We start from the raw sequence: 7,649 nt of genomic DNA, 5'->3' as shown, positions 1-7,649 counted from the left end.
TGGTTTTGCTTAGAAAAGGCTTTGCCATCCATTTACAGTTTATTAATCAAGAATTGATACAGGTAGAGAGAGAATTTTTTTCTAATTGTTTGCTAGCTATCCAACACCATTTATTCTTTTCTATGGTCTGATTAAAGAGATCCATTGAGGATTGATATGTGCCACACTGAAGCTTGACTGGACTGAAGCCACGCCCCTTCTTGTTATAAAGCCACTTAAGAGAAAGAGGTCTGTGTGTACAGTCAACTCTTAATTACCATTTCATACATATGCAGCTTAGGAGATCAATAAAAAACAAGCAAAAAAACAAGCCAAAAAACAAAAACGAAACACTGAAAAACAAATCTCAGCCTGGGCTCCACACACTGCTTTCCTTTGGGCTTAGCTCAGAAATGACAGCTAACATTACCTTAGTCAGCTTGGAAGAACTTTTTTTTTTTTTTTTTTTTTTTTTTTTTTTTTTTTTTTTTAAGTCATATAAACAGGGGCGCCTGGGTGGCTCAGTCAGTTAAGTGTGAGACCTCGGCTCAGGTCATGATCTCTCTGCTCATGGATTCGAGCTCCGCATTGGGCTCTGTGCTGACAGCTCAGAGCTTGGAGCCTGCTTCAGATTCTATGTCTCCCCCTCTCTGCCCCTCCCCTGCTCTCTCTCACTTTGTCTCTCTCAAAATTAAGTAAACATTACAAAAAATAAAAATAAAAGTATATAAACATCTTACAAAGCTAATTACAAGTGACTCTTGAAATTTCCACTATCTAGTTATCTATGCATCATGCTCTTGAACGATTACAAGTAATGGAAAGCTAAATAGTATATTTGAAAAAAAAATGAAATCCACATGTTTTTTCTCTGAATCGGGGACTCTGATACAATTTTATAGAATAGGAATCAGAAGACAAAGGGAATTAAAGGAAGTTTGGCAGAGGTAAGTCATCCAGGGTAGGCAAAAGATTTTTGACTTAGCGATTTAGGATTAGTCAATCAACAGCTCACAAAACTTTTTCCCACAAAAATTTTTCTTGCCATGGAGGGCTTGAGCCTTAGCATTCTATGAGTGAGGAGCTTAAAGAACCTCAGATGCCACCATGTCTTTTTTTAATTCAAAAAATCTTGTTAACAGAGCTAAAGACCTAGCACTTTAGTACTTAATTCTTAAAAAATATGGCACAGTGATGGTGTGTGCCAATGCTCCTCAGACTCTATGGTAAAAACCCACTTTTTTTTTTTTCTAATCTGCAAAGGAACATTTTTGAAAATATAAAAATGAATTACTAGAAAAATTAAATGAAAATGAAAAGTATATACAAAAATAGAAGCCAAATTTTTTATTAGATTTAACAGATACAAAATTACTATGCCAAATTGCTATAGAAGTTTCTAAATGCTAACTTTAATTTCTGTGCTTACTTCATTGCAGACTAGTAATGGTTTTTGGATTTGTATGCGTCCATGTATCTGCCCCATCCCACTTCTGGCCCCTAAATGCATACAGTTTTCAAAGCCAAAGACAGGGTAAAGAGAGGACCAATACACAAAATTGAGCTGTTATCTATGAAACTGCAGCAAATGTTAGGACCTCTTCATTTCTGTGATTTGGTTAAAGTTCCCAAAGCATGTTCTTTGGCCTAATATTTAGTTCTAAACTGCTAAGTCATGATCCATTTAGAATCTCTGATTTTGTAAGTAATGTTCAAATCCTAAAGGTTGCATAGCATATTCTGCTTTCCAAATGTAATTTTTTCAGTGTTTGTTTTCCATACTTAAGGATCTGTTGGTTTTGTTTTGTTCTGTTTTAATCAATGCCTATGAATTTAGTGCTACATGGAATGGGGCTCCTGATAGCACAGAACGTCACATTCTGGTTTTACTCCAAATAAGGATCTCCAGAATCAATGTTTCCTTATACTGGGAACTCTTGGCCTTTCTTTCAGGCACTGGCTCTGCCTTTCTCTTCAACATTGAAAGGACCCGTTGCATCATGGGATTTTATGGATTTCCTTTCCTCTACTTCTACAACTCCTCTTACACGTCTAGCACTTCTAGCATCCTGTGTTTTGCTTGTGATATACACCATTCAGTGCGGCTAGACTGGAAAAGTGTACTAATAACCCCAATTTGTTGGACCATAAGGAAATCCATTCCATGATGGTCCTTTCTCTCTGAAAAATGTGAATTTAATCTCCCAGAGTGAAAAAAAAATTGATTTTTATGCAGTTTACTTAGCAGCATGATATCTCCATTTTACTGTTTATACCAGGTAGAAATTTTCTTTAGCAGTACTGCTTCATGCAAAAGAATATTGGTCTTTAGAATACCTTTAAACCTTTCTAGATATGAGAAGAAAAAATAAACCATTTATTCACCTTCCACAGTACAATTCTTTCAGTGACTTTTGATCAGCATGTGTTTAGAAAAAGTCAGTTTGTGGTGAACAGAGGGGGGTACAAGAAATAAGCAAAATTTTAGTGTCAATTTCCCAGTGAAATGTCATTGCATAATGTTAATTTTATCACAATCTATCTTAGCCCATTGACCTTACTGACAGCTTTATCTTAGCATTAACACAGTAGCTGACCTCTTTTTTGTTGTTGTTGTTGTTAATTGCCATCTTCTTTCATCCCTTAAATTTGCTATATTATCATTTTAAGAAAGAAAAATCTGCTAATGTAAAGATTCACATTCACCAAACAGACACAACTCTGAAAATATTTATACACCAATTAAAACATATACTATTAATGGTTATATATATTAATTAGCAATTATAAATGAGGATAATTTATAAACAGGGATAATTTCTAGCTCCATTCTAGATATGTTTTTCATTCCCTGGAAAGATGAAGTCCATTAATAGTCTTAAAAGTCTCTGAATCTGCTTCAGAGAGAGAAAAGGCCTATCACAGTTTCAAAAAAAAAAAAAACAAAAACAAAAGGGGGACTGAATATCCAGAAACCAGGCACTTGCCTCAGGGACAGGGAGAGAAGGTGAGAAGACCACAATGGGTTAGTCACAGATCCCAGAGCCACTAATGACTAAAATTTGGAAAGGCTTAAGGCAAATCAGATTTCATGTCCAATCATTCAGGCATCCTCCTCTTGTCCAGGACTTGACTTACTATTTCCATTCTGGATCCTATCTCTTCCTCCTTTGGGACCTTATTCCACTTGTCCTGGACTATGGCTACATAAAAATTAAGCCTAAGGAGTTTCATTCACCACATTCTTTTATCTTGTTCATACAAAGTTGAGAATACTTCTAAATCATTTCTAACTAATCTGCACATCTCTGATACCTGGCATTACACAAATGAAAACCAACTTCTGACATTCATTAGGCTAATTAGCAAAACCTCCGGTGTTAGAGGTAAAAAAGAGCTAAGGCATCTGTAACTGTCTCTGAAGTTTGCTACCAGTAACCACCATAGGAGTATGTATTTCCAATTGCCATAACTCCCTGCCCTAGGATCTGGGTGAAAACAAACTAAAACACATATTTGCACACATCATGTCTGCTGAAGGATTTTAAAGTAAATCACCGACCACATAACATTGTTCCTTTAAAAAGTCAAGCTACTGGAAACAGGACTATATTTAGCATGTCCTCTTGGTCTCTTATTCATTCTTCTTTTAAAATTTATTTTAAAGAGAGAGCTGAGTGGGGGAGGCAGAGGGAGAGAGGGAGTGGGAGAGAGAGAGAGAGAGAATGAGTATCTTAGGGCTAGATCCCATGACCCTGGGATTATAACCTGAGCTAAAATCAAGAGTCAGACACTCAACCCATTGAGCCACCCAGGCACCCCATTTTCTATTCATTCTTACCCCATAGCTATCCAGCTCTCATCCTTAACATTATATTAAAACTGTTCCTGCCAAGGTTGTTTACCACCAAGATGCTAAATCCAACGTGGTGTTCTAGGTCCAAGCCCAGTTCCTGAAATGTAGTTTTAAAGTATCAATATTCAGTTCTATAATTTTAGGAGTTAAACATGTCTCAATCCTATTTTCCCCCTTGCCATATACTCTGAATGTTTTAAATACACTTCTGAAAAAATGTGATTCAGGAGTGAGATAGGAGAGTCAGGAAAAGTAATTAAGTGGAATCGGACATGTTTGTTATTCAGTAAATGAATTCCCACCTCCGTGAAATGGTAAATTAAAATTTAAAAAGTTTATTTCATTAAGTCCCCAAGCTCTCCTGAAAATGCTCAGCCTGAGAGCTGAAATGTGTACAAATATCTGAATGATATTTTTGATAACTAAACGCCTTTGGAAAAAAGCACAGCTAGTAAAGATTCTCTCATGGACAAGTTAGGTCCCACATTTTTCTAGCAAAATTGGTAGTCTACTAATTGCTGACAAGACTCCTTTTTGTATTAAATATACACTATTTCCCTGTACATATCAGTTTTAACTTCTCTTCAAAGACTCCAGACTAAATAAAGGAATTAGAAGTAGATTAAATGTTCACAGGGGCATTTTTAGACATGCAATGGTTATATTAAAATATATCCTGTTCTGAAGCTGCCTGAATCTTAATTCAATACAAACAGGAAATGCATGTTTTCCACTCAGTGTATTTAAGTGCTTTCCCTCCCACAGAATGGAATGTTGGGTGTGCCTTTATTTTCATTCAAGTGGGTAATATATATGTGCATAAAATGTGGGAGATGCCACTAGTAATAACTGAAAATTTAGCTTGAGAAAAGATTCAACTGCAGAAAAATAAGAACAGATTCAAAATGGGTTTGAGGCAGGGCCAAATCATGAGTAGAAAAACACGTTAAAAAAATCCTTCTCTGATTTTTTTCAGACTCTAAGAATTTGGATAGCTCCTCTGATTATCTTTTAAACAGCCCCATCATTCCCAGCTAGCCATATGAGTAAAAGTCATCCTTTAGAAGGGAGAAACATTTAGATTCTAATTCAACTAACGGTTAGGGTACACCTGATAAGTTCCAGATATAATGGTTGGTGCTTTCTCAAAGAGTAACATACTACTGTGTACTGTTACGTAGTTTACTTGTGTTCAAAATATAATCTCAGGGAGGGAAGAGAGAAAATGTGTAAGTACAGATAAATTTTTTTCTTTTAATCGTATATGTATTTTATAATTATGTATAGTTATGTATGTAAACTATATATGTATATCCATAAATATTTATGTATATATTAATTTAACAATTCCGGTGATTCACCCATCATTTTAATGAACAAATAAATGCTCCTACAGAGATTATGTCTGTAATAGGCTTAGTATAGATGAGTCCTTCTACCTTGGCTACTCAGTTCCCAAATACCTCTCATAGTTGATCATCTCACGATGGACAAGGTGATCCTGGTTTTAAAGAAAAACATTTTGGGGGAGCCTGGGTGGCTCAGTCGGTTAAGTGTCCCACTTGGGCTCAGGTCAGGATCCTGCAGTTTGTGAGTTCGAGCCCCGCATTGGGCTCTGTGCTGACAGCTCAGAGCCTGGAGCCTGTTTCAGGTTCTGTGTCTCCCTCTCTCTGCCCCTTCCCCGCTCATGCTCTGTCTCTCTCTGTCTCTCAAAAATGAATAAAGGTTAAAAAAAATTTTTTTTAAAGAAAAACATTTTGTCATGTAAAATAATGCCTCAACACCAGCTAAATTCCCCTCATATTCTTTACTAAAGAATTAGTAATTACTAAAGAATTAGTGAAGATGGCAGAGTGGGAGGATCCTGAGCCTACCTTGTCCAACAGATACATGGAGAGAACAGTTACAACTATAAAAAGAACTTTTAGAATGACCTGAAGACTGGCAGAATGGACTTTCCACAGCTAATCACAGAGAGAAGGCTACATCGAAAGGGGAAGAAAGGGCAGAGATACAGTTGGGAACCAAATCCCCAGCATGATTAGCCACAAATGGGAGAAATACTACAAGCATAAAAAAGTGAGAGGGTCACATCCCACGGTGGGCATCCCTGGCACTGAGGATCTGCACTGGGAAGATTAGTCCACATAATATCTGGCTTTGAAAACTAACAGGATTTAACTCTTAGAGCTTTAAAGTCAGATGCTTAACTCTGGGAGAGCTAGAGAGTTCTAGGAAATGGAGTCTCTACCCTTAAAGATCCAGCATACTAATAACTCACTGGAGACCCATTAGAGAAGCAATAGTTGGAAAAGCACCTGGGGTGTACATGGAAGATTTACTGACTAACCCTAGAATTCACCAGAGCACAGGGATTGGCAGGAGATTTCTCCTGGAACAAAAATGCTTGCAGGTGCCACTTCTCTTCCCCTCCTCCAGCCTAGATAGCCAGTAGCTTGTGAGAGGGAATGTTAACACTATCCATTTATTTTGCTCTAACACGCCTGCCCCATCCAAGCAGGCTGCCTCAGCAGGCATGCTTCCAAGGCAAGTCCTGCCCCACGACACCTGGTAGGCAGACCTAGTCATTCCAAAGTGACTCCTGCCCTGAGGAAGGGAGGAGATAAGGCCACACACCATTGCATCCACATTTCCTGCAGCGGAGCCCCTTAGCTGGCTGCACAAGGAGCCTGCCCCTCCCTTTGATGCACCTGCAACTATGGCAGAGGGGTAACTGCAATTAGCTAGGGTGACAGCCAGCCCACCCACAACTGAGCCTATGGACACTATAGACAGACCTCTCAACAGTGCAGGGAGCAAACCCTGCTTGTACACTCCTAGCAGGCCAAGTGGGTGATTGCAACCAGCTGGGCTGAAGGCAATCATGGCTCAGCCACAACAGGAGGGCAAGCAGTCCCCACATGAAAACCCCTAGAGCAGCTGGTTCTGGTGACCAGGTGGGGGGGGGGCGGGGAGGGGGATTATACACAGCACCTCTTTTAACAATGCCATTACTTTCAAGACCAGAAGATGTAGCTGACATACCTAATACATAGGAATAAATGCAGAGCATTAGACAAAATGAGGAGAAGGAGGAATATGTCCCAAGTGAAAGAAGAAGACAAAACCACAGAAAAATAGCTAAATGAAACATAGATAAGCAATATGCCTGATAAAGAGTTCAAAGTAATGGTCATAAAGATATTCACTGGACTTGAGAAAAGAGTGGATAAACTCCATGAAAACTTCAACAAAAAGATAGAAAACATAAAAACCAGAGTGGAGAATTCAATAACTGAAGTACAAACTACTCTAGAGGAAATCAGCAGTAGTTAAATTGCAGAGGAATCAGTAACTAGAAGACAGAAAGTAACAAAGTTGAATAGTAAAAAAAAAAAAAAAAAGAATTTAAAAAGATGAGAATAAGCTAAGGGAACTCTGACATCACCAAGCATAATAACATTCATATTATAGGGGATTCTAGTAGAAAAGAAGAAGGCAGAAAACTTTGAAGACATCATAGCTGAAAACTTCCCTAATCTGGAGAAAGACATAGACATCCAGATCCAGGAAGCACAAAGAACTCCTAACAAGATGAACCTAAGAGGTCCACATCAAGACACACAATAATTAAAATGGCAAAAAGTAATGATAGAGAATTTTAAAAACAGCAAGGGAAAATAACACAGTTACATATGAGGGAAACATATAGATATCAGCTGATTTTTCATCATAAACTTTGCAGGTCCGAAGGGAGTGACATGATACAACCAAAGTGATGAATGGGAAAGACCTAAACCAGTAATATTTTACC

This window comes from Herpailurus yagouaroundi, unplaced genomic scaffold, assembly GCF_014898765.1.
Source record: "Herpailurus yagouaroundi ecotype Mexico unplaced genomic scaffold, PumYag 139, whole genome shotgun sequence".
NCBI lineage: Eukaryota > Metazoa > Chordata > Mammalia > Carnivora > Felidae > Herpailurus > Herpailurus yagouaroundi.
Note: the sequence above shows the minus strand (reverse complement) of the source record.